General features: G+C 42.5%; 1 pseudogene; it reads right to left on the bottom strand.

Moving 5' to 3' along the window:
* Positions 1–216: 216 nt before the first annotated feature.
* Positions 217–25,118, bottom strand: LOC128327382 (mitotic checkpoint serine/threonine-protein kinase BUB1 beta-like; annotated as a pseudogene).
* Between the last annotated feature and the right edge of the window lie 1,444 nt (positions 25,119–26,562).

Below are 26,562 nucleotides of genomic sequence, written 5' to 3'. Positions count from 1 at the left end.
CTGTACCTGAATCAATTCAAAGGAATTGATAGCAATTCCTGGGGGTTTGCTGTCTTTCTGTGTCTCGTGACACAATCACCAAAGAGATCTGGCTGTCTTTTTCCAAAAAGACTCCCCCTTTGAAATCCTAATGCTTCTTTCAGTATTCTAAATTGTTTGAAGAGTTCAGAGAGAAATTTCTCCACATAATTCAGACGTGACAGAACTTGCTGTTTTTCATCCTCTACTTTCTGCAGTAGTTCTTTGTCTTCTTCGTCTTCGCTCCTGTTGATCCTCAGAATCCTTCCTCGTTTGTGTTCTGGTGCTTTCCAACTCTTCAACAATTTTTATGGCTTGTTGCTTGGCAGATTCTTCAACATATGGAGTAAAATTGGGGACCACAGCAGGAGCCACAGTCCTACAGTTTGCGTTGTTTGGAGAATGCCTGCCAACATTCCAAGGCCCTGCCTGTAACACATTCTCCTTAGCCTTTACTGTTGGGGTGCAGCCCATGGCTGAGCTATGAGTGCTGGAGGCTCAGCAGCTCTAGACGCCACAGTACTATTTTCATAAAATACAGCAAAGCCTGGAAAATTTAACACTTGGCAAGTCCTGGATTCTGGAGTCTCTGCCCTTGGTTTGAGAGCTTCAGAACATTTCCTACACAAATTGACTGGAGGTTTTGCTACCCCGCCCTTCCTTTCAGTTCTGCCAATGTGGCTCTTTGGGGTTCAGAGGCAGGAAGTCACTACTCCTCTTCGACATCATAGTCTTCCTCTAGCTCTTCTAATGCTGTCAAGACATACAGACCTGTAATTGCCTATGATGAGGCAGTAGTTTATCCAGAGGCTCAGCTTTGCACAGAAGCCCACCCTGGAATATGGATTCAGCTTTCTTGTAGTGTCCTCTAGCCTCAAGTTCCTCTGCCTATGTGAGCCTCTGGATGTGTCCAGCTATCTACATAGCCAGGAGATGGGCACCTCACTGGCACAAGTCTGCATTGACTTGCGCCAGTAAGGTGCCTATCTCCTGGCTGTGTAGATAGCTGGACACGTCCAGAGGCTCACTGCAACAGTACCCAAATTTAAGCCAGAGGCTGAGGTATCAGGGGTCTTGGTAAAATTTCTGCTGCTCATTCTGTTGAGGGTTATAATTTTTACCACCAGATTAATTAGCATAGCACTAAGGAAGACACCCACTCCAATCACAGAGTAGTTGTAGAGTTTAGGTGTTGCAGCTATTTAGAGAAGACACATGGAGATTCTTGTAGAATAAATACTAAGTATTTATTGGTGAAGTACACTTTTAGATAGGAAAGACCTGCCCCTAATCTAAAGAACTACATAATGAAGGGGGGGGGGATGTTTCCATATGCTCTCTAAGAGGAAATGAAGGGATTTTGACTCTCAACAGGAAATACTTGTAGACTCATATCAGTGATCATAAAGTAGAGACAGAACAGTTAGGGAGACCTTTACTCAGTATCTCTACTCCCAATGCCCCTAGTGGTCATTAGGATGGTGCAAAAGGTCGATACACTGGAAGTCCATCTCCAACACATTCAGTGCTTTAACAGCTTTCTCCAGCACAGCAGGGAGGTTGCTCTCTTTACCACCTTGTGGAAAGGTTTGCTCTGTCCATTTGATATGCCTGTCCCAAACATCCAGTGGATCATCACCAGAGTAAAAGTGATTTTCAGATTCAAATTCTCTCTGCTTTCTCACATAGAGGGCCTCAGCATACTGATCCTCATTAACAATTGTTTGCTGGCTCAGAGACGTAGTCTTAGATTCAGAGGGATTTTCGATGTCACTGGCAATTTCGTCAGTGGAACTTTGAGCCAATTCCAGCTCCTCTGGGATTTGTCAAAATTTAACTGTGGAGATTTGTGTAGGGGACCTTGAAGACGCAGGAGATCCAACATCTTCCTGACTTGTCTCCATAATTGGGCACTTTTGCTTCTGGGTGGCTGTGAGGCTGGAAATATCCTGCTGAGCTAGAGCTTCCTTCAAGGTAGCCATGACTCACCACTGCCTTAGAGGTTGCACATTCTCCTTGCTCACACATTCCCATCCACAGACATGCTTAAGGCTTCTTTGCAGCACCAGTAGCAGTGTGGCTGTTTCACTCCAATGCTGTAGACCCTTGGCTGTGGTTTTGTTGTCATTTTTAAGGTTTGCTAAGGAAGCTGCACAATCTATTACTTTGCTGATTCTCTATTTACTACAAAAGAACATGGATTTACTTTTTTCTTTGCTTCCTTTAGGTAAAAACATTTGGATATAGATTATCTCAAAGATCTGGAGTTGTTCCACTCCCAGTATGAATCAGCACAAGGAGGGAGGGTACAACAGAAATGAGCAGGGCAGGTCCAGCCCCATCAATCAGGCAAGGTCAGGTCAAGATCAGTAGCCCTATACTATAGAGATCAGGCATTAACAAGCACCCACCCACAAAAGTTCAATATTGCTTCTAGAATGGGAATATATTAATGCTATGCTGTAAAGTTTCGTTCAAGTGTTAGTGGAAGACTTCTCCTGGTGCAGATCAATATGTCAAGGGTTGCATTATATACAAGAAACATGGGCCCACATCCAGCATAGTGAAATGCAGGCAGTCTGCTATGTCTGTGTAAACACTGTTGATAGTATTGTGGAACAGGGTTGGAAATAATGGGCATCATGACACATTACTGAGTTTGTGCAACTTGGAGCAGGACAGCCCTGTTCTGCAATACTGTTGGTGGTGTTTACCCAGATGCAGCCACATGGGTGGTGCTCTAACCACCCATGTTTCACTGCACAATATATCAGCGATGGTGAATAAGGAAGATACAGGAAGGAGTGTATCCACTTGAGTGACCTGTAAAAAGGCATTGAAAAAAGCTTGTGTGGAGTCTTGTGTAAGAGCTTGTACAAGCAAAAGAACTCCTCTGGATATGGAGTCACTTTCCCCATGCAACACTCTTCCATTGGAAACTCTTGCATGAGCAGAATTGGCTTTCAGCTAGCAGAAAGGCACCTTTGGATCCAAGTCCTTTATGTGTTAAAGGAATTCATGCTAATCCTGTTTAGAGATGTCAAAACCATGTCATCCCCATCTGTATGAAATATAGGCAGTTTACAGAAGATTTATCTAGTCCAGTATTATCACCCTGCAAATAGATCTTTAGTTCTATAGTCTGTATTACAAAATGTCATTCTAAAATGCCTCATAATAGTTATGTTTCACTGATGTCTGAAGACATATGTTTTTAAAATAGATCATGTGGCTGTTAATCTTAAGGTTAATCAGTTCATCTTTTATTACTGCTATACATTTTTAGAAAGGGCGGGGGAAAGCCCTGGTGAGTCGAAATGAGGCCTTGTAAGTTAATAAATTAGAGTAAATCTAGAAGTGGATCCTGACTCATCATTTTTAATGTTCTGCCTGAATCAAAATGTGAACTCTAATTTCAGGATGCATCCAGGTCACAGCACATATACCGCCTGAGGATGGTGCTGAAATGTGCCTTTCTTCCACGAGTTCATACATGCTAAACTAAATCAGTAAGAAGCAAGAAAAAGATCCAAGAACATCTGCTTCCAAGAATATTCCCAGTCTCCATGTATACTCATGAAAATTGGCAGAATAGTCCTTTGGCAAGTCTTGGATAACTAGACAGTAATGTTAACTAGACAGTAAGAATTACTTATAATGATGATGAATTGCTATGTTAAATTTCCTCTCTATTTCCAAATTTGCTATTGTGAAAAAGGTGGAAGTTGCTTTGTTATAAATTTGGGATTAGATTGCCAGTCTTACTCCTTTGAACCATCTCAGTGCTAAGCACATTTTACCTTGAAAGAGGTCTCACTTTGTTCAGAGTAAGTGAGCTTAAAACCAGCGCCTTAAAAGAATTGACTATAGCCCAATTTACTTGTTATGTTGAACATGCATACAAAACACAATGAGATATATACACAGATATCCACATTATGTTGAACACAGATACAGCAGTACACTTTCTTTCTGAACCATGAATTTGAGGGCCTGTACCACCTAATGGTGCAGTGAGAAAATGACTTGACTAGCAAGCCATAGGTTGCCGGTTCGAATCCCCACTAGTATGGGAAAACACCTATATCAGGCAGCAGCAATATAGGGAGATGCTAAAAGGCATCATCTCATACTGCACAAGAGATGGCAATGGTAAACCTCTCCTGTATTCTACCAAAGAAAAAACACAGGGCTCTGTGGTTGCCAGGAGTCGACACCGACTCGACAGCACTTTACCTTTATACTATTCGAAAATACTATTAATGAAATGTGTAGGTTTCCTCTCAAACTACTGTCCTTGTTCTCCTTAATGCCACATTCAGCAGACAATGCAGCAGTATTGTCGCAGATCCATCATGCGTATTGTGCCGCCTTTATATCAGTTATTCCGATCTCATTATAATCAATACCATTAATTATTTTTTTTAAAAAATAAACCTCTAAAGGTATACATCTGCACAGAGTATGGCTGCACAGAGTTTTTCTCATGGTTCCAATGTTTTGTGGATTCTTCCACATTTTTGGCCTGGCTTCCTTATAATTGAAAAGCTTTTAAAACGCATTTTAAAATGCAAAGGCGGGAGTTTTGTGAATCAGCAACACACAAGTTTGTACTGTAGTCAGTTGCACTGTGAAAACAATAACAACAACAACAACAACTATTAATTTGTTGCAGACTACAACACTACAGACAAGTCCTACATCTGCTGCCTTTCCACATTGGTCCTCCTCAGCCTTTTTGGTAAATAATAGAGGCCATTGTGCTTTGTGGATTTTATTAGGCTTTGTTTTTCATTACTCCTCACCTTTCAAGGACTTGAACTAGGGATAAAGAGTTTTGCTAGATGAGCCATGAAGTCCTAGTTTTCACAAAGCCCCTATCGTTCAGTAACTTCCACTTTTCTTATGAATGATTGACTGTTTGCATCTTAGGCTGACCATAATCACATACCTTGAGGGATTACTTTGATATCTGGTTCTCATTCAGATTTTCTTGAATCGATATTTCAGAGGCTCTGGTTTTCTTATCTTTTTGTGGAACAATCACATTCTTCACAATTATCATTCACTTTGTACAGGTAGTTCAATAGGGCTTATACTTAATGGATTGCATCCTCATCGTATATCTGCACTAGTTCATTAGCACACAATCTGTTACTGGAAACTGCATGGTGTCAATTTTCAGTCTGCACCATATCTCATTTCCTATCACTGATTGAACTTGATTTAGTGTGCTCATTCCTAATTGATTTATATGAAAATTAGAATATGTCAAGACCTACACTATTGTTTCATTTCTTAATTCCCCCCGCTCCTCAATAGATCTGCATGTTTTCCAATCAAATGTGCAGGGACAAAAAAATTGTTACTGTGGTAAAGACCACAATCCTAAAAGCATGTGCTTAGCTATAAGCCTCATTTAAAATCCCCTTCTAAATAAGTGAGCACATCAGCATAGCATATTTAATTTTATGGACCCTTCAGATGTAACCTTTTGCAGTTTAATTCCAGTTGAATATAATAGTTTGAACAGACTGTGGGCCAGCAATATTTTCAAGCCAATGTAGTCATCACATGAAGCAAACTAAGGGTGCATTTGTTTTCATGGGCCAGTATGGATGTTATTTTCAGGCTGATTTGTCTGGAAAGGGCACACCTATCTTCCTTGCTTCTACTGTCCATGTGGGAACAGCATGTACAGAGTTGACCTACATGTAAAAAACCAAAAGCACATCAGCCTCAAGTGCACAATTAATTCCTCAGGAAATTGGCCATGCAGTTAAGGCCTATGTGCCTTGGATCTTATGTGCATAGTCTGACTTTGGACTTGCAATGAGGAATTTTAGGTGCAAGAATTATAGAGGTGGAGTCAGCATGCTAGATGGACAGATATAACAGGTATGTGATTGTTCCACTCCATGCCTTGGGGCAGACTAGCCCAAAGTTATTGTCCAAAGCAGCCCTATCAGATCATCTCACCTGGTGAGAAGAGAGAAGGATAAAATGATCTTCTCCTAATAAGGCAATGAGAGAATGGTGCAGCGCACCGCATTTTGTGGTTGATCATTCATCGTTCCTCTGTACCACCTAGTTTCCACAATTACTCCAGACAGAAGGATCATGTTATTACTCTCTCTATATGATCATCTGCCAAGACATGTTCACCAATTATAGAAGGAATAATTTATGCACTGTAACTTTTCTAAATGGCAAAGCATGTTGGCCTTACACCAACATGGTATAAGGAACTTAAATATGTGCATTGTTGCGTAGGTTGATGAAAGACAATAGTTGAAAGAGGTCATCAAGTGCCAGCAAGAAATTATTCTAACCTGCTTGTGCATGAAGATATAAAACTACAACTGCAAACTATGTTAGTATTTAAAGTGTGTCCTAATGTTGTTTCTCACCTTGAAATTATGAATGGTGAATCCATTTTTGTTCTGGCCCTCTGGGAGTAAACTCAGAATTAAGTGGACATGAGCACACCTTCATCAACAGGTGGAGTTTTAGTCATGGTAGAGGTGTGCATGAATCATTTTTTGCAATTCGATTCAAGCTCGAATCGAATCACAAAAAAACCTCAGATTGACCAGCCAACTTGCCTTGACAAATCAACTTCAGATAACTCGAATTGATTTGAGTGATTCAACCACCAGTTTAAGGCCTGTTTTTCTGGTGAAAATGGGCCTCAAAATGGTGCTTTCCCCAGGGAGAGCAGGTCCACCAATTGGGATGGTGAGTAGACCAGTCCTCTGCTCTGGACTTAGTGCATCAGCCCGCTTCAGAGAATTGGTGGACCAGTCCTCCAAAGCGGGCAGATGCGCCAAGTCCAGAGCAGAGGGCTGGTCTACCTACCAATCCCAATTGGTAGACCAGCTCTTCCTTAAAAAATTAGGATCGGCAGGTAGACCATCCCAATTGGGGTCGTCAGGTAGACCATCCCTCCGTTCCACACTTGGCATGTCTGCCTGCCTCAGAGGACTAGTCTACTGGAACATTATTGGCAGAAAATGCACAAAACAGCTGTCAAGCTCCACTGTCGAGCACTCTTTCCAATCCTAGTTAAAAAGTAGAGTTTTTAAATTTATACTCCCCCACTTTAACGTTTATATCCAGGAATACTCTCTGAATGTGACAACCCTAAATACAGTACAGATACCATATATGTGGTGACCTAAATTCTTTGAAGGTAGGACAGAATATAAATGTGAATTATAATAGAATGCTAGTTTGCCACTCATTGTGATCTACAAACTCAGTCTGAACGCTTTTTTGTACACAAAATGAAATTGTAGGGAACTCAAGGCTGCTCTGAGACATGCACATACACATAAAGCAGGCCTTGTAGCACACCTTTAATGGTTTATCACTTTACAGATCAGCAAAGGGGAGAATAGGAAATTCTGCTCTTTGAATCCTGTTATTATATGTATTATGCACTACAGTGTTAATAGGTCTCTCTTTCAACAGGTTTCTCATTAAACTACTGTGCAGGGTATTGATTTTCCACACCAGTGCTTCCATTTCCTCACCACATAATTTGGGTTTTCTCAACCATTGTGCGGGTCCAGCCAGAATCAGTTGTCCACAGTGACAAACAAGGAAAGAGAGATTTTGTACTAAACTAATGACAAGAACTTTTTTGCGGCTGGGCAGGGGGCTGTTCAGTGAAGTGAGCAGCATTTTCTACATGCTTCCTTGTGGGATGAACACAATTCAGACTCTGCAGTGTGGTCACTGGATAACACATTAGGACTGTGCATTTATTTCATGATGAATGGAAAATGTAACCAAATTGGTCCCGTTCGGTCCAATTTTCATTAGACATGAAATGAATGCCCACAGTACTGAAATAAAGTGATTGGCACCATTGGTCTATTTAGGCAGCTTTCATTTTTGTGACAAACAGGCGGGGGGGCTTACATTCTAGCAGGATAGAGCAGTGGGCATTTTTTCTTTAAACTGTTTGTGTAAAATGTTATGATGACGGGTACAGCAACCAGCCTCAGAAGTGATAATGAAGATATTGAAGTGGTGGATAACTTCTGCCTTTTAGGATCGACCATCAACAAAAAAGGATCCAGCAGTCAAGAAACACGCCACAGATTAGCATTTGGTGGGGTTGCAATGAAGGCATTGGAAAGGATATTTAGATGTCATGGCATGTCTATACCTTCAAAGTGGAGAATTGTACAGACAATGGTTTGTCCCATGACATTCTTTTCCATGGATGCAAAAGCTGGACTTTGAAGAAGCAAGATAGAAAATGTATTGATGCTTTTGAACTTCTGTGCTGGAGAAGACTTTTGAGGATACCATGGACAGCCAGGAAAACAAACAAATGGATCATAGAACAAATCAATCCAGAATTTTCACTCGAGGCACAAATGACCAGGCTCAAACTATCATACTTCGGACACATTATGCGAAAACCCAGCTCCCTTGAGAAGTCCATAATGCTGGGGAAAGTTGAAGGCAAGAGAACAGGACGACCAGCAGCAAGGTGGATGGACTCAGTTATGACAACAATGAATGTACCACTGAGAGACCTTAAAGGCCAAGCTGAAGACAGATCATCCTGGAAAGAATCTATCTATGTGGTCACTAAGAGTTGACACCAACTTGACGGCACTTAATCAATCAATCAATCAAGTGTGAAAGAAGGGTCAGAACTCAAACTACTGCTCCTCCTCCTGCTCCTACTCCTGCTCCTCCTAACAGCCATGATGGATTTTCCCACAATATCCTTCACCAATGCAACTTCCAGGGCATTGTGGTGGGAAACATAGTGGCCACCAGAAGAAACTCTAATGCTCCTTCAAAAACAGTTTAAAGAAAGGGAGGCCCTTGACTGTCCCAAACCCCTGTTATGAAACTGAATGGGAATGAAAAAGGGATGGGGTGGCGAATCCGTGGCAAGTGAACATAAATTTATTAAACAATGAAACAAATGCACTTTGAAAATCACATTTTGCAAGGAGGTGAAACTGAACAATGGCTAACAACTGGAAAACTCATCTCATAATGAAAGACCCAGCAAAAGGTGCAGTTCCAAGTAATTATAGACTGATAACCTGCCTGCCAAGCATGTTCAAATTATTAACTGGAATAATAGCAGATGAAGTAATGCAACACTTATTAACTAACAAACAGCTTCCAGTTGAACAGAAAGGAAATTGCCCGAATACCAGAGGCACAAAAGACCAGCTGCTGATTGACAAAATTATTTTAGAAAATTGCAAGAGAAGAAAAACAAATCTAAGTGTTGCATAGATTGACTACAAGAAGGCCTTCGATTCATTGCCTCACACATGGATACTAAAATGTTTGGAAACAACTGGTGTCAGCAAAAACACTCAGATATTTATAAAAAAAGCAATGAGCATGTGGAGTACACAGTTAACAATCAATGGTGAGACACTTGGACAGGTTAGCATTAGAAGAGGTATTTTCCAAGGGGACTCACTATCCCCTCTGTTGTTTGTAACCGCCATGACTCCACTTTCACAAATACTAAACAAAACAGGCCTCAGATACCAAACATCTAAAACATCAAGTAAAATCAACCATCTGCTGTACATGGACGATCTGAAGTTGTATGGAAAGTCCCAGTCAGAAATTGAATCACTGCTAAACACTGTCCGTATATTCAGTAGTGATATAGCAATGGAGTTTGGACTAGACAAGTGTGCTGCATTAATAATGAACAGAGGAAAAACAACAAAAACAGAAGGAATAGAACTGTCCAGTGGAAGCAAGATCAAGAACCTGGAAGAGAAAGAACATTACAAATACTTGGGCATTCTCCAGGCTGATAACATGGCACACACTGAAGTTAAAAGAAAAATTGGAAGTGAATACATCAGGAGAGTTAGAAAAACCCTAAAGTCCAAACTCAATGGTGGGAACACCATACAAGCCATCAACACCTGGGCTATACCTGTTATCAGATACACTGCAGGAATAATAGACTGGACCCAGGCAGAGCTGGAGACGCTAGATCGTAAGACCAGGAAAATCATGACCATCAATCATGCTCTGCACCCCCGCAGCGATGTAGATAGGCTATACCTCAGGTGGAAGAGGAATGCTGCAAGTCCATTAAAAAGTAGAGGAGGAGAAAAGAGGCCTTGCAGAATATATAAAGGACAATAATGAGAAACTATTCAACACCAATGAAACAAAGCAGGCCTACAAGAAAGAACAAGTCAAGAACTGAGCAGAAAAATGGAAAAATAAACCACTGCATGGTCAATATTTGCACAATATAAGTGGAAAACCAGACATCAACAAAACCTGGCAATTAGGGGTGTGAAATTCAGGTTTTCGGTGATTCGGTTTGGGACCCAAACCGAATCACCCCTGTTCTGTTCTGTGCCCGAATCTGGACTACCCGAATCACCCCTGATTCGGTTCGTCCGAATCGATTTGGGTATGAAAAATGGGTCCCAGGGGCAAAATAGTGGGGTGGGGTGGTAGTGCCCAATGGTTGGAGGCTACCACCCAAATTTTAGGGGGACTGGGCAAAGGGCTGATTTTGGGGGAATTTTTGAAGTTTTAGTGTCTTTGGGGCAGATCGGGGGCATAGCGTGGGATCTGAGCAAAAAGAGTGGGGTGGGGTGGTAGTGCCTAATGGGTGGAGGCTACCACCCGAATTTCAGAGTGATTGGGCAGAGGGCTGATTTTTGGGGAATTGTTGAAGTTTACACATCTTTAAGGTTTTTCCCCATAGAGAAGCATTGAGGTGTCAGCAAATGTATAGCTTCACGCGGGGGGCAAAGGGGTGGCCTAGAGCAGTGTGGGGTTGGTGGTAGTGCCAGGTAGGGTCAAGGAAGCTACCTGAATTTTTAAAAAGGATTTGGGTAGAGGGCTGATTTTGGGGGAATTGTTAAAGTTTACGCGTCTTTAAGGTTTTTCCTCATAGGGTATGCATGGAGCTTTCAGCAGCCCCATAAGTGCACTTGGGGGGTGCTGGGGTGGCCCAGAGCGAGTGGTAGTGTAGTGCACATAGGTTGCCAACCACCCCCATGGGTTTCTAACCCATGGGGTACAGGGTTCTGTTGTTTCAGAGGTATTCTGAGTGTGGATTCTATGATAGCTAATGAGATTTTCAATGAAACACCATGAATCCACTCTAATTTGCTAAACAAGAGAGAAAGTGATCCCTGAAATGCCAGAACATAAGATTCTTATACTTAACAATCCATGAAAATAAAAGCCATTCGAGACACCTTTTTGTGGTAAATAACAAATTTCATATCCATTACTAAAAGTTAAACCACATGAATGCCAGACCCACATAGTACTGTTCTTCTCAGCTGCAGAAATGGTGAGGATGAGTAATTGTAGCAAGTAGCTATGTGGAAAACAGAGATGAATCTCAAGATTCGTTCAACACCATTGCTTGGAACATCAACATAACAATGTTAGTCAGTGATGAAGCTGTGGATACTCAAGCATTCTGCAGACAAATGTTCATGAACTGATCTATGGAGATGAGTGTCAAGGACAATGCACTTACTCTTCTTCTCTCTGTGCCATTGCCAATAAAACATGTAAAGTATGGTAATGTTATTTGAACCTGTGTGGTCATTCCCTATGTGTAAAGCACCTTGATCCTTCATCTGACCACCTACACTAGCAGTGCTTTGTCATCAACTACAGCACAGTGAGGCTGGGTTAAGGAAAACGTTTTATTTATTCACTGACCAAATGGCTTATAAATGGCTTTATAAAAAGGAAAGAGAACAGGGTTTCTATGTATTAGTTTTGCTTTTCCATGTTACTGCACACTCCATGTTATGGAAAGATTTGTCCATTAAGATGCTAGTTACATCTGAGGATGAATTCGGTGACATAGAGCATTCATAAACCTAATAATAGGTTTGCCTCTTTTTGTTGTTGCCTGCTATTTTTTGAGGCGTGTCTCCTTTTCATTAGTTTTTTTTTCTAGTCAGTTTCGGTTTATGAATGGTGGCTGACATCCAGAATAATGTTCCATGTGTTGATTAACGTTGGTGGCTGACATCCAGAATAATGTTCCATGTGTTGATTAATGTTTCATGTGCACAGTGGGGGAGCAGTTTTTGCTGATCCCCCTTCCTTCTGCAGCTCATTGGCCTCTCAAAAATATGTCCCTGAGGATTTTGGGACCCTTAGGAACATATTTTTGGGATGCAGAAGGAAAGGGAAATCAGAAAAAAATCGCTTATGAGATCACCCAGCAGAGTGTGTGTGTGTGTGTGTGTGTGTGTGTGTGTGTGTGTGTGTGTTAGACAGCTAACTTGTGGACTGTCTAACATATTTGAATCAAATTTCGAACATTCGTAGTGAATGACACACAGACACACCTCAATGACATAGTTTGTGAAGATGTCATCCACCCCAATTCAAGATGGTGGATGTGTGAACACAATTCAAGATGGTGGATGTGTGAACATTAGAGGTACAAGTGGGCTAACTTGTCAAACGCCTAACCAATTTGAACCAAATTTGCTACAGATATAGGGACACATAGGGATAGCTCAAGGACATAGTTTGTCATGATATCAACAACCCTGATTCAAGATGGCAGCCACATGAACATTTGAGGTGCAAGTGGGAACCAAATTGGACCAAATTTGGTACAATTGTAGTGACACATAGGGACACCTCAAACACATAGTTTGTGATGATGTCATCCACCCCAATTCAAGATGGCTGGCACATGAATGTTTGAGGTGCAGGTGGGCTAACTTGTGAACTGCCTAACCAATTCAGGCCACATTTAGTCCAGTTGTAGGAACAGTGAAAGGAAAATAGGCAGATTAATTCTTACTAGAACAACTTATTTTTAATTGTGAGTTGACTTGGGCAGGAAAGGTATAAATCTAGAACCTACTATTTTTCCTTTCCATTCACCCCATTTGCTCTGGAGATTTCATCTGTCCTGCCAAAGGATCAGATTTTTTTATTTAAATGGATCACAGATAGGTTCCTATATGAAGGCAGGAATGCAAGAAAAACAAATAAATAAGTTAAGCAAGCCACCACACCAAGGATTGCTACTCTAGTGGACTCCAGACTTAGAAAATCAACATGTTCTTCCTCTCTGTAGAAGAGCACTGGATTTCCTGATACTGAAGAAATATTTACACCCCATCTGCACACAGACACCGTTGCTCACCTCCATCCATGATTAATGGGTTGGCAGTTTCAAACTCTTAAAGCACAACATCCCAAGAGGTTGCTCTGCTCAGTCAATGGTCTACAGTGTTAAAGCCCACATCAGAAACATATATTGAATTAGAGGGCTGCAACCCACGTTTGCAGTTTACAGACATGTAATGAACATAATCTCCATAGCAATTCAATTCATGTTGCAGATGTCACAACTCAGCTGATGGCAACCTTGGACCTATGCGGCATGAAGATCCAAGATGCTTTTATCTCTTGATCTATTGGCTATATCAGTGTTCTTCATTGAAAGGCTTGAGGACTAGTGGCAGCCCCCATCAACCCTGTGTTTATTTAGCCTATGTGAAACTTCGGCCAAAGCTGATTACTCTGCAAGGTCACCATGTGGCACCATATGGAGGCAACCATTCTCACCATGCAGTGCTGCTCTTTGCAGTGCTAGAGGGGTCTCTTTTAAGGGAAACAGAGCCCTCCTATAAAGCACCATCTTGGAAGGCATGCACAGACTGCTGGGAAGTATGGCCCTTCCCAGTGCTTTTTTCCTAGAGCTTTTAAGACAAGGCTCCATCTTTCTTAAAAGGCCTTCCCAGCACTGAGAAAAGTGCAGTATTTTGTGGAGGTCAGCACAACGGGAAAAGGCTCTTTCAATGACAGTCTCTCTCTCTCGCTCTCTCGCTCTTTTTCTTTCCAAAGTGGCCCCGCTTTAAAAATAGTGAAGATCACTGGGCTATATGGCAGAAAGATTGGGCCTAAACCTTTCTCTCCATTGGGGCTTGCTCTGCCACAAACTGCTGAAAGTCAAGTATAATTGGATTTGGTATTCAGCAAGGCAAATACAAATATAAAAGATGATGAGCCAATGCTTTGTACTGCTTTCCTCTGCCTGCTTCTTTCTGCTACTCCTGTCGGCTTTGCCCTGTGCCTTATACTGCACTGCTTGCACACACACACACACACACACACACACACACACACACAGAGTCATTTTTCCTGCTACTGCCAAGCTGCCACAACGGTCTTTATTCTAAATAAAACATGTCTAGCTGCATATCATAATAAATTATATTTATTATGCACTTTAGCATAAACAAGGATTATTCTAAAGTGCAGCTGCACACATTTTGTAAAGTGCAAAAAAAAAAAATTAAATTGTGCAGTGGAAACGAAGTTTTTGTGCCATTAGGCTAATGGAGTTTAATAAGCAAAAAACAAAGTTTCTTTAAAAGAAATAGACAAAAAGGAAGAAAAGAAACAGAAAAACTAAATACATTCTGTTTCCTTTTATTTTTTGTAATCTTACACAAAAAGTAGATTTGAGACTTCCCTTAACTCTTTCCCATTCTTTGCAAGGCACTCCTGTTTATCTTGCTTTCTCTCTGCCTTTGTTTCTCATTTTCACTTTCCTCCCTCCCTCTCCCTCCCTTTATTTTCTGTCTGTATGTCTCTTTCTGCTTATGTTCATTCTCCTTTTCCCCTCCATCTTCCTTCCTTCCATTCTGTTAGAAATTCTGGAGTAGACTATGGTTGTGGATAAGGGTAGGCTGCACTTGTCCTTTATGTAGTACAGTAGCAAATGATTAGAATAAACTTTGCTGTCCACTGAGGACTACTCTGACTCTCATGAGACAGAGGGCACAGTGTGCCAAATTGGCATCTCAAGAGGGAGAATTCATTCAGCCTTTTTTTTTTGTCCTGAAGATGACAGCTTTAAAAAAAGGGGGGGGGGTTTCAAGTCTTGGGCACTAGTTCAGGGCAGAGAAAATATCTGTAGAGTTTGCTCCCTGCTTGGCTTGCCCTGAAGTGGAAGTTGGAACACCCGGCTGGCACATGCTCAGTAGCAGAGAACCCTGTAGGGGTAGTGTTGTTGAGGCAAGCTCAGCTGAGTAGGGCTTTGAATGGACAGCAGCTGTTTTAAATCCTGTCACTCAATCTGAAGGCAAAGGAACAGAGGAACCATACAGAATTGGAAGACGTTATGGAGAGCTCTGGGCAGGCATGAATTTAATGAGAGAGAAACGAGGATTTTTCTTTCTTTTGCAGGGTGGAGTGTTTGGGGGTAAATTAATGGAAGGATAATAGATTTGGGGATCTAATGGGAAATTAATCTGAGAGATAAATTAACTGAAGGGAAATTGGTTCTGTGGTTGAAGCGCAGGTCTTGAACTTAGTAGTTTTGGGCCATTTATCGCTCAACCTCACTAGTTTGCCTGCTGTAAAATGCAAGTTGCAGCAGCAAACATGGGATGAAAGGGATGTTTTGGTGTGTGGAGCTTCAGCCCCACCTCTGCCTTGAATGCAGTCTGTGGCTTGGGCTAGTCACTTGCCTCCATCTGGTCCAGCACTCTGTTTCCACCAGGGGCCAGTCAAATGCCTTTGGGAAGCTTACAAGCAGGACATAAGGGTGACAGTGCCCCCCTATCATTTGTCCCCAGCCTCTGGTATTCAGAGTTACTGTCAGTTACTGTCAACTAAAGTGGATTCACATAACTATTCAATGTTTATGTGGCTAAATGTTCTTGTGAAAGCACCCTCCCTGTGGTAAGACTGCTGGTTAGAGCAAACAGCCAGGACTTGGTAGCTTATGATATTATTACAGGGGTGCTTTCCCGAGTCCACTTTGCAACACAAAAATGGAGGGCAAAAAAACAGCACCATCACTTCGTCAAGGTTTTACCTGAAGGATACTGTAATGTAATTGAACACGGGGCTGCTTCCGACGATGCTTTGGAAACTTCAACTGCTACAGAACGTCACTGCACAGGTGCTAGAGCCATTTGATACCTGCACGGAAACAACTACATTGGTGACCAGTTTGTTTCTGAGATCAATTCAAGTTGCAGGTTTTGACATTTAAAGCCCCTTTAAATGTTCTGTGGTCTGTGTACTTCAAGAAACACCTCCTTCCATATGAGCTTCCCTTAAGTTTAAGATTAGCTAGTGAGAACTTCCTCTAAATACCTCTGCTAACCTAGGCAAAGAGGCAGCATTTAACGTGGTGATTCTCTTTATTGAGCAGGGAGAGAGTAACTGGCCCTATCCACCCCCAGCACAGTACCTCCAGTGACTGTTGCTGGTGTCTGTCTTGTATTTCTTTTAGATTGTGAGCCCTTTAGGGACAGGGAGCCATCTTATTTATTTATTTTTTCTCTGTGTAAACCGCCCTGAGCCCTTTTTGGAAGGGTAGTATAGAAATTGAATAAATAAATAATACATACATACATACATACATACATACCATCTTGTTTAGACTGAAGGGCTGTTCTCACAACTGTTAAGCTGTGTGCACTCCTGAATTTTCAGTCATGTAAGAGTTAAAAGCTAGGTTGGAGGAGAGGGAAGTGATTAAAGCTCTTCTCATGATTGGTGAGAAGAGCTTCTGTCAGGTCTGCAGGGAAAGTGGGCTTAGCCGGCTCTCCCTGCAGATTATTGAGCTCGTAGCCCTGGGTGGATGGATTTGTTAGAGGTTGTTGATTTTTACCCACAATAGGTAAAACAGCAGAGTACTAAGCAATGAGCACACACTCCAGTTACAGAGTAGGTAGCAGAGGATGTTTTGGATATTGCAGTTATTTAGAGAAAACACATGGAGATCCTTGTATGACTAAACACTAAATATTTATTGGTTAAATACACTTAGACAGGAAAGACCTATATCTAATCTAAAGGACTACATAATGGATAGGTAAGGAGAGAGTGAGAGATGTTTCCATCTGCTCTCTAGGAAGAAAAGACGGATTGTGACTCAACACAGGAAGTGCTGCAGAGTCAGTTCAGGGGTCATAGAGTAGGGACAGATAGGGAGACCCTGACTCACTGTCTCTACTCCCAGTGCCCCTAGTGGTCAGTAGGATAGTTGGTGCAAAAGGTCGATGCACTGGAAGTTCATCTCCAACAGGACTGGCCACCCACACAACTGCTGGCTCCATCACGGAGCTGGAGGGGGCTGCAGGGATCAGGGGCCACGTGCCCCCCAGAAGTCCAAGGATGCCCCACGCGAGCGTTTGCAGCCTCCCGGCCAGCCTCCCACATGCTACAGCAACACATGAGCAACAAAATGAGGTTAACAGAGCGCTCACTCCATTAACCTCTTTAAGGGGTAGGTGTTTGAGGCAGGCTAGCCACCTTGGGAGCACCGGGCTCACCTGCAAGCCCAGTGGTTCCCATGATCAATAGAAAGCGGGCTAAGCTCCCTTAGCCAGATTTCCTTTGATCGTGCAGGATCAAGTGCAGCCTAACCCAGGCTCAGGAAGCCGAGCCTGGATTAGGTTGCATGTGAGAACTGCCAGGATCAGGCCTGATACCAGTGGGGCAGTGCCACTTAGTCCCACTTTGAAACCCAACTCTTAGCCAGGGTTAAGAGCTCAAGCAAGCCCTTAACCCGGGATTATGTGTTTGCTGGGGCTATGTTCAACCCCAGCAGACACAGAGACGGGCGCCTAGAGTTCCCATTTCCTGGGGGAGTCCACCAATGCATAGTACATGTGGCACAGTGTATTGTGGGATATCTGGAAACCAGGATCCATCATCCTGGCCTCTGGAGCTCTGCGCTGCCACACACAGCATGGCTTTTCTGGGAGCGCAGTTCGCGCTCCCAGCAATAGACCAGCACTTTTCTGGGGGGAAAGGTGAGCCTTGACTGTACTGACAAGGAGCAAGGCCTTTTCAGTGGTAGCCCTAGAGTTCTGGAATCTCTTTCTGCAGGCTGTTTGTTTGGCTACAATTTGGTAAACAGGTAGAAATGCTGCTCTTCTTTTATGCCTTTATGGAATAACTCCTGTGGGCTTTGCCGTTTTTTACCAGTTGAAATTTAGATTGTAATTGGTTTTTAACTATTTACTGTTTTATGGACACACTATTTTGAGAGCAGCTATTGAAAAGGGGTATAATGTTTTGCAAATAAATATCATTATGTTGCCACAACACAATTTATTGTAATAATAATCAGCCTTAAGGTTTTCCAACTGTTCAGTCAAGATAAGACAGGTAGAAGTTGAGGCTTATATTGCAGTTTAATTGCATGCAATTAATCGGCCAATACATTAAGGTAGAATTAAATGAAATAAGAGTTGGCATTAAAAACATATGGCCTGATCAATACAACCAGTCTTTTGAGTATGCTTCAGTTGCTGACATTCAGATGTCTCTTTTGAAATATACCAGCTGCTTAATTTTAATCCTCAAAAATGTGTTTCAGGCAGTTGTTATATATACAGGACATCTATTGAACTTCCTGGAACCTTAATCCTAAATACATATAGCGCTTGATCCTATATATATTTACTCAGATGTAAGTCCCACTGAATTGAATGAGACTTACTCACAAGTAAAAAAGCTTAGGATTGCAGCCATAATTAAAAATAAGTTGAATGTGTGAAGTGGCCCTAACATTACTATTGATCAAAAGGTAAGTGTAACAAAGCCAACTTGTATGTCTCTTCTTTGTGAGGTTTTCATGATGTCAGCATCATAATGCAAAAGATCTCAGTTAAGAGTGTACAAATCCTGCCTCCACAGCCCCTTCCTTTAAAATTAAGAAAATATTTTCAAAAGAAATATTTTTGAATGTCAGCAGTATTATCTGTGACTTTTCAACTGGGGTTGACATTTCGCAATATTTTGTTTAGCCCGAGTTTCCTCTCCGGGCTTTTACTGAGGAAGAAGTTTGCGAGCACACCCTTCCCCCCCAGTCCCTGTGCCTGTAGCCTGAGCAGCCACAGAGCCGGGTGATGGGGAAATCCTCCAATACACTGCACTCCTCGCACAGTGCATCGTGGGATATGGGAGACTGCAGCCTGCTTCCCCTGTCCCCTTGCCACTCGGTAATCGCTTGCACCTCATTCATGTGGGTGCACAGCACGAGCTATCACAGAGTACCATGGATCATGCACGGGAAGGTAGGCTGTGTTCTGCTTCCCCCGCACCACTCCAACCTTGCCTGAATGGTTGTAAGAATGACCTTTTAAAAACCATCTTGGATTGGGGTGGATAACATCATCACAAACTATGCCATTGAGGTGTCCCTATGTATCCCTACAGCTGCAGCAATTTTGGTTCAAATTGGTTAAGCGGTTCACAAGTTAGCCCACTTGTGCCTCAAAAGTTTATACATCCACCATCTTGAATTTATGTGGATGGCATCATCACAATCTATGCCCTTGAGGTGTCCCTGTGTATCACTCACTGCAACTGTGCCCAATTTGGTTCAAATGAGTTAGGCAGTCCACAAATTAGCCCGCTTATGCCATAAATGTTCATGTGGCCACCATTTTGAATTGGAGTGGATTACATCATCACACACTATGCCATTAGGGCATCCCTATGTGTCCCTAAAGCTGTAGCAATTTTGGTTCAAATCAGTTAGGCGATTCACAAGTTAGCCCACTTGCACCTCAAAAGTTTACTTGTCCGCCATCTCGGATCAGGATGGATGACATCAGCACAAATGACGCTGTTGAGGTGTCCCTATGTGTCCCTACAACTGTACCCGATTTGGTTCATATTGGTCCAGTCGTTGCGAAGTTGATAGTGAAGGACATATGGACACACGGACATACAGACACACACAGAGAATGCCGGGTGATCTCATAAGTCTACTGGAAAGTAGGCTAAAACAATATAGAAACATGCACACATACACAACACAAATATATGCAGTACAATGTTGCATGCAACACCAAAAGATGTGCAAGAATGCAACAAGAACACAAACATACAAGCACACAAACACACTGAAGCACAACACACAAGGCACAAAAGCAAAACACACAAAAGCACACACAGAGCTCAAATGTTCAACACACAAAAATGTGACAGCTGCATAAAGACATAAACAACCAAAACACACCAGTGTATGCAACACACACAAATGCACACAAACAATACAAATACACAATTGCACACACACAAAAACACCATGCACAAAGCATGCCATGCATGATGTGCAATATGTGCAACATGCACAAATGTGCTACATGCACAAGCATGCAACATGTATGCAACACTCAAACACGCACATGCCACACATACACAACACAGATTCACAATACACAAATGTGCACACATGCATGCATGCAACACAAATGTACAAATGCAAAACACTCATGCACTGCACAAACACATGCACAGCACACAAAGGCATGCAACAGAGTCCATACAAAAGCAGAAACACACAAATGCATATGAATACATGAATGCCCACCATGCACAACTGTATGCCACACACAAAAGTGCAATACATGCAACATGCACAAATGCACAGCATACAAGACACAAACCCACTCATGAAACACAGAAATGCAACACACAAATGCATGCACACAACACAAATACCATGTAAAACAAATACATTAACACATACAAACACACCCTACTCTCCCCCTGCTAAATAAAGATAACCAATACTTTTAAAAAGTGCCTCTTTGCTTAGTTTCTTGTAGTCCAACATCTGGCAACTCAAGTTTGAGAACCCCTGCAGTGAGGCTCGGATGCGTCATAAGGAGCAGAACAGTACAGGAGCAGAACAATGTGGGGCATCTTGGCTGGTGCCAGGTCCTCCATCCTTCCCATCTTGATTTGGGCCTCAAAGACCAATGAAAAGTGTGGGTGTATAGAGGGCAAGTTGTAAGCGAGCACAATTTGTGACATTGCACAACATCATTACTGAACACATGGCACTTCTGTTATGACATCAGCCTTAGGTTCCAGTTTCCTGGCTTTGTGGAGTTTCAGCCAGATTGAGATAGCCTTAACTCTGGTCTTAAACCTGCAGGTGTGTTGGCTTTTTTCATAACCGAATAGTTATTTAGCTCATTAGATGTACTCTCCTTATCAAATTAATATCTGTAACTATCTTGTATATACATCCTTTGCATGTCCATATGTCCTGTATGTACAGAATTTATGTTAAGTTTAATGACCTAAGTATAATGCAGCATAATATAAAATCAATGCTTAGAACATTAAACATCCTTTCCTTTCCTTTCTAACAGTGAAATTGGGGAGCTGAAAAATCTGTGCTCCTAAAATTAGAGAAAGTGAGTGGCAGCAAACTTCCTGGAGCAAATTGTAGGCAAGCCTGACCTGGAGCCAACTAAATCCTCTCTATATTTAACATACAGTAGGTATGAACTGGATTCTCAAGTATCTGTGACAGAGCAAGTGGTGCATACAGTAAGGGCAGCATTTGGTTTCATAGGTCCTTACCAAACATATCACTGAAATAATGTAATACATCGCTTGCCAAGAATCTGCAGTATGCTGTTAAAGGCCAACATGCCCATGTGTAAAGACTGATAAAAATAAAAGAAAGAAGTTGATAGCTGCCAGAATACCACATGAAAAGGGCTGGCTTTTGTCTGGTGTTTTGTCTTTCTAAATCCCTTTTTGAATTGTCTTTCCTCTGTACTCAGACAATACAAGAAACAACAGGATTAGTAATGCTGGAACCCCATAATGCTCCAAACAGTTGCAAACTGGATCCCTTCTGTACTCAGGCTATTTGCATACAATTTGCACATTTAAAAAATGTATGCAGACCTCCTGTCTTCTTCCATAAAGGTTGTGAGGGGATTGCAGTTTCTGAGAACTCAGCATGCAATTTTTGTGTCTGGGAAAATATGATACCTCCATCACTTAGCACATAAATTGCTATAACTGTAGACTGTGGATGCACAAATATCACTGACACACACTGGATATATTTTGAGACATAATCATGACTAATATAACTCCTCCCCATCCATGGCACTACCAGTATTTTTTTTAAAAAAGATATTGAGGTGATACATGCCCACACTATACAACTCAGTGTGCAAAGGACCATACAGTTGTTGTTTTTTTTAAATGGCAGACATAAGGAAGTGGCACACATTAGCTCCCCTGTCTCGGGGGCACCAGAGTCCAGACTCCCAGTGCTAACACAAAGGTATATGCATTGATGACTTGATCTCAGTCACACAACCAGGGGCATAGGGAGCTTGGTGGTGGCCCCGGGGGCAGAGTCCAATTGGCAGCTCCCCCATCCCCTGGGTGTTCCTTTGTGCTTGCAAAGCACGCACGCCCTAAGCCACACACCCTGCATCAGATGCAAGGGGGCAAGGCAGTGCCGAGAATGGAGCATCCTTCCTTTCAGCTATTCCACCAACCGCTGACAGGGGAAATGAAACTCTGACGCGGCTGTGACAGCCCCATTCTCAGCACTGCCCCACCCCGCTTGCACCTGATGTCAGATACAGGGGAGGGGCCAATGCTCAGGGGGAGAGTCCATCCCTCCCCAGGCAGCATTTCATTGAATACACATATTTAGTTTGGCACTAAGTACAGATAATCAGGGCTTGTGAATACTGAGCTGAAGCTTATGAGCTAGGATTGTATTCATTTGCTCTTACTTTGCTTCTTGTGATAAGTGAGTTAAATGTGATGTCTTAATAATATGGCTATTAATGGTGAGTTTGTCTTTGAATCAGTGTGAAATCCTTAGTATTAAGGCCCACTGGGAGTTTCTTGCTCCCTTTCTCTCATTTTAACTGTTTTCCTGAAATACTAGAATATATTCCAAGTAGTGATGCAGTTTACTCTGCATATTCTTTAATTATTTCCAGAGTATCTGGGGAAAGTCAAATTCTCCATTTATGTTTGAAACTTGTGTAATAGTGATGCTACAATGTGTAGTAGAGAATTAGACAGGCATTTCTGTTTAGTTTCCCAAGTACACCTCCACATAATATTTGGGTATTTCATGAGCCCCAGCATACTGAAATTCGTAGTTTTCCAGCATTTTTTGGTCTGGCTAAGTCCACTGCTAAATAGTTTTTGAAATATTAAAAGATTAACGAGCTTGACTTGTATTTTTCAGCTGATATTATGGTAAAGTTATCTGAAAGATGGGTGTCAGATGGGTGTCAGGGGGTGCAATTTCAGTGCTTGCCCTAGGCGCTATTTTCCCTAGATACGCCTCTGCTAAGGCCTTGTTTAAATAATGATTTAATATTGTGTGTCTGGTGGAAACTCTGAGACCACAGTGACTTAAAAGAGAAGAGTGCTTTTTTCCTTATGTCCGCTTAAATGATTAACATGTATCCACAGAAAATGGTGCTGCCACTTCAATCCCATCATGCTTCTGGAATAAACTACACTAGTGTGCATGTATAACACTCAGTGTTGAAGCTAGAGATAATGCGGCGGGGGCGGGAGCCAGTAAATAGAAGGATAATAAATAGTAACTAGCTTGACCAGTGCAGAGCAACTCTCCTCGTTCCCCGCCACAGCCCCATCATCCCAGAGACCTCCCCACCCTCACTTGAGCCCCAGATTCCTCCGCTCCTGTTCCTCCCTCCTTCTCCATGCAACTGGAGTTCCAGCACCACTCCTGCCCGGATCAGCAGCGGTAGCAGCAGCATTGCTGCCGCATCTGGTTGGGCTTGAAATCCGCACAGCTCTGCACTCGAGGCACCTCCAATGTGCCACACATCACCTTAGCACTTTATATAGAGAGATACTTCTGCTTGGGTAAGCGGCACAATGTGACACAAAACAGCAGGTATTTAGAGACTATCTATGATAGAAGGCCCTGTGGATGCAAAAGGATTATGGCGTTGTTTATCAGGTGCCTTGGAAAGGATATGTGAGATCCTGCAGGACTGGAAGTGGGAGCTCAGTGGCGTACTGGTGGCAGCAAAAGCTGGCTGTGAAGTGCTGGCTGGATTCACACTGTACCAAGTAACTCACAGGGTCTCAGCCAGATATGGACCCTGCTGCAGTACATGTGTGTGGAAGGCTTCCAGTGCAAGAATGTACTCACCCCTTTATTTGCGCCAGGTTTCTTTACCATTTCTTTCCGCTGTCAGGATTCATTCAGATTGCTGGCTCGTTTCAAGGTGAGGCCATATCCTCAGCTGCAGGAAACATTGAAAATTGGCAGCCTGGCAACATGAAGAGCAGAACATCTTTTCTGCAGAGAACGTTGGGGACATTAACAGGAGAATGTGGATGGAAGACAGCTTGTGTGTGTGTGTATCAGTGTGTGTATGACTACGTCTGAGTGCACTTGTCTGTGTATGTGAGTGCTGTAAGTATTATGGAGAGCCAGCGTGGTGTAGTGGTTAGAGTGCTGGACTAGGACCGGGGAGACCGGAGTTCAAATCCCCATTCAGCCATGAAACTAGATGGGTGGCTCTGAGCCAGTCACTTCTCTCTCAGCCTAACCTACTTCAGAAAGAGATACGATAAATGTAATAATAATAGGGCTTCATCAGAAACTTGAGGCTAGGGGTGGGGAGTGGAGTCTGAAAATAGGAAAAATGAAGGATCTTTAATCAAGCTCTGGTGAAATTAACCTCCTGTATGAATGCTAGTGCTTAGTACTGAATTTTTAAATCAACAGATCTCATAATAAAGCATCACTGTTAATTAACAAACATTGATAACTGCTTGCTTCATCATGCCTAAAATATTATTTGTAATTTGAGAAGCTTTTCCCTTTCTTTTATTCATTTTATATCCAAGCATAATTCATCATTATACAGTAATAGGAGCAATGACCTCCTATTTATAGTTTTTGTTAACTTGTATGGGCAAAGCATTTCTCCATCATTTTACCATCCAAGCATATTAATAGCCAATTAAATTTGGCAGCTGTTAAAAATAATCACTTAGGGGGGGAAAGCCATTCTGCTTGACATGGAATATATGTCTCCTACTGCAGCTGTCTAGTCCCTTCCCTGTTTTAATAAATTGCAAGGCAATTATATGAATGAAGCTTGTATGAAACTGATTAGAAGATTGAGGATGAGAGATTTGATGCTCTGCTGATCAAAGGTATGCAGGTACTTGGATGAAGCAGAACTGATGTTGTTCCCCTGTACCGGAATGCGAAGTTTCATGTGGTCAAAATGTTTCTGAAGGGAATCTTCTCTCCTACGCATTGCAGGGTCTTTGCTTTGTGAGGAATCCCTGGATTGTTTGGTTAAAAGCTTACAATCAAACAGAACGTGTGTTTTCATACAGCTAAATACAGGGTTGTACATCTGGGAACAAAGAATGCAGGCTATGCCTTGAGGAAGGGAGACTCCCTTCTTGGAAAGCAGCCCATAGAGAAGAGGGTTTGGAGGTCTTTTCAAAACAACGGCCACAATACAAGATCTCACTGTAGTGCTGCAGCAAAGATGACTATTCCAGTATTTTAGAGTATAACAAGACAGTTCCAGCAAGCTTCTTCAAGGGAGAGCTTACAGTTTCTTCACACACGAAGGCTGTGCACATGGGCAGTCAAACACAGCTAGGGCCGTGTGAGGCTGCCCATGTGCACTGCCAGGATCGAGCCCAAACCTGGCGCTGCCCTCGTGGGTAGTCCGACTTTTAACCCCAGCCTTTAGCCAGGGTTAAGAGTGCAAGTGTGCCCTTAACCCCGGCGCTGGGGTCATGTGAATGTTCAGGCTGCACGCAGCCCAAGCATACACAGAGTCAGGCACTTGGAGTGCCCAATTCCCAGGGGAATCCCCCATTACACTGGGCTCGTCATATAGTGCGTTTAGGGGTTCCTGGAGGCCAGGAAAACGAGTCCTGGCCTCCAGAGATCCACGCTGCATCAGTGTGAGAGCGCTGCAGCACGCTGAAGAGGAGATCAGCAATTGTCTGGGGGGAGTTAGGTCCATCCTTGCCTTCCTCCCCGACGACTCACTCACTATTTAGGTTGTGTGCATAGCCTTATTGTGTTTTTAGGTGCACACCTAAAAATATGAATGTATGAATGCAACAAGCAGGTGTTTTGAAGCATGTATCATATGGGAAACTCCTATGTCGGGCAGCTGGGATATAGGGAGGTGCTGAAAGGCATGATCTCATCCTGAGTGGGAGAAGGCAATGGTAAACCATTCCTGTATTCTACCAAGAAAATCACATGGCTTTGTGGTTGCCAGGAGTTGACATTGAATCGATGGCACAATCTCCCCCCCCCCCCGCTTTTAAAATTATCATATTGATACATACATTCATTAGAGCAGGGGTGTCAAACTGTGGCCCTCCAGCTGTTGTTGGCCTACAACTCCCATCATCCCCAGTCACTATGGCCAGTAGCCAGGGATGATGGGAGTTGTAGGCCAGCAACATCTGGAGGGCCTCAGTTTGACACCCCTGCATTAGAGCGACAAGGTTGGCTTCCTTCTAGTGACACTACTTAGTGTCTGCATGTATGATACAGCCTTTAGCCTCCAAAAAGAAGTGGTAACTTGATGGGAATGATATTGCCACTGCTCAGCACATTGTTGGTAGCATAGAAATGTTAGATAGGAGAAAAAGAAGGAAAAATACACAACTATTCTACATCAGAAATGTACATGATTGATAAAAATACAGAGCTATGAGTTCTCA

The sequence above is a fragment of the Hemicordylus capensis genome, chromosome 5 (assembly GCF_027244095.1).
Source record: "Hemicordylus capensis ecotype Gifberg chromosome 5, rHemCap1.1.pri, whole genome shotgun sequence".
In the NCBI taxonomy this organism is placed as follows: domain Eukaryota; kingdom Metazoa; phylum Chordata; class Lepidosauria; order Squamata; family Cordylidae; genus Hemicordylus; species Hemicordylus capensis.
This window is presented reverse-complemented; position numbering and strand designations above follow the sequence as displayed.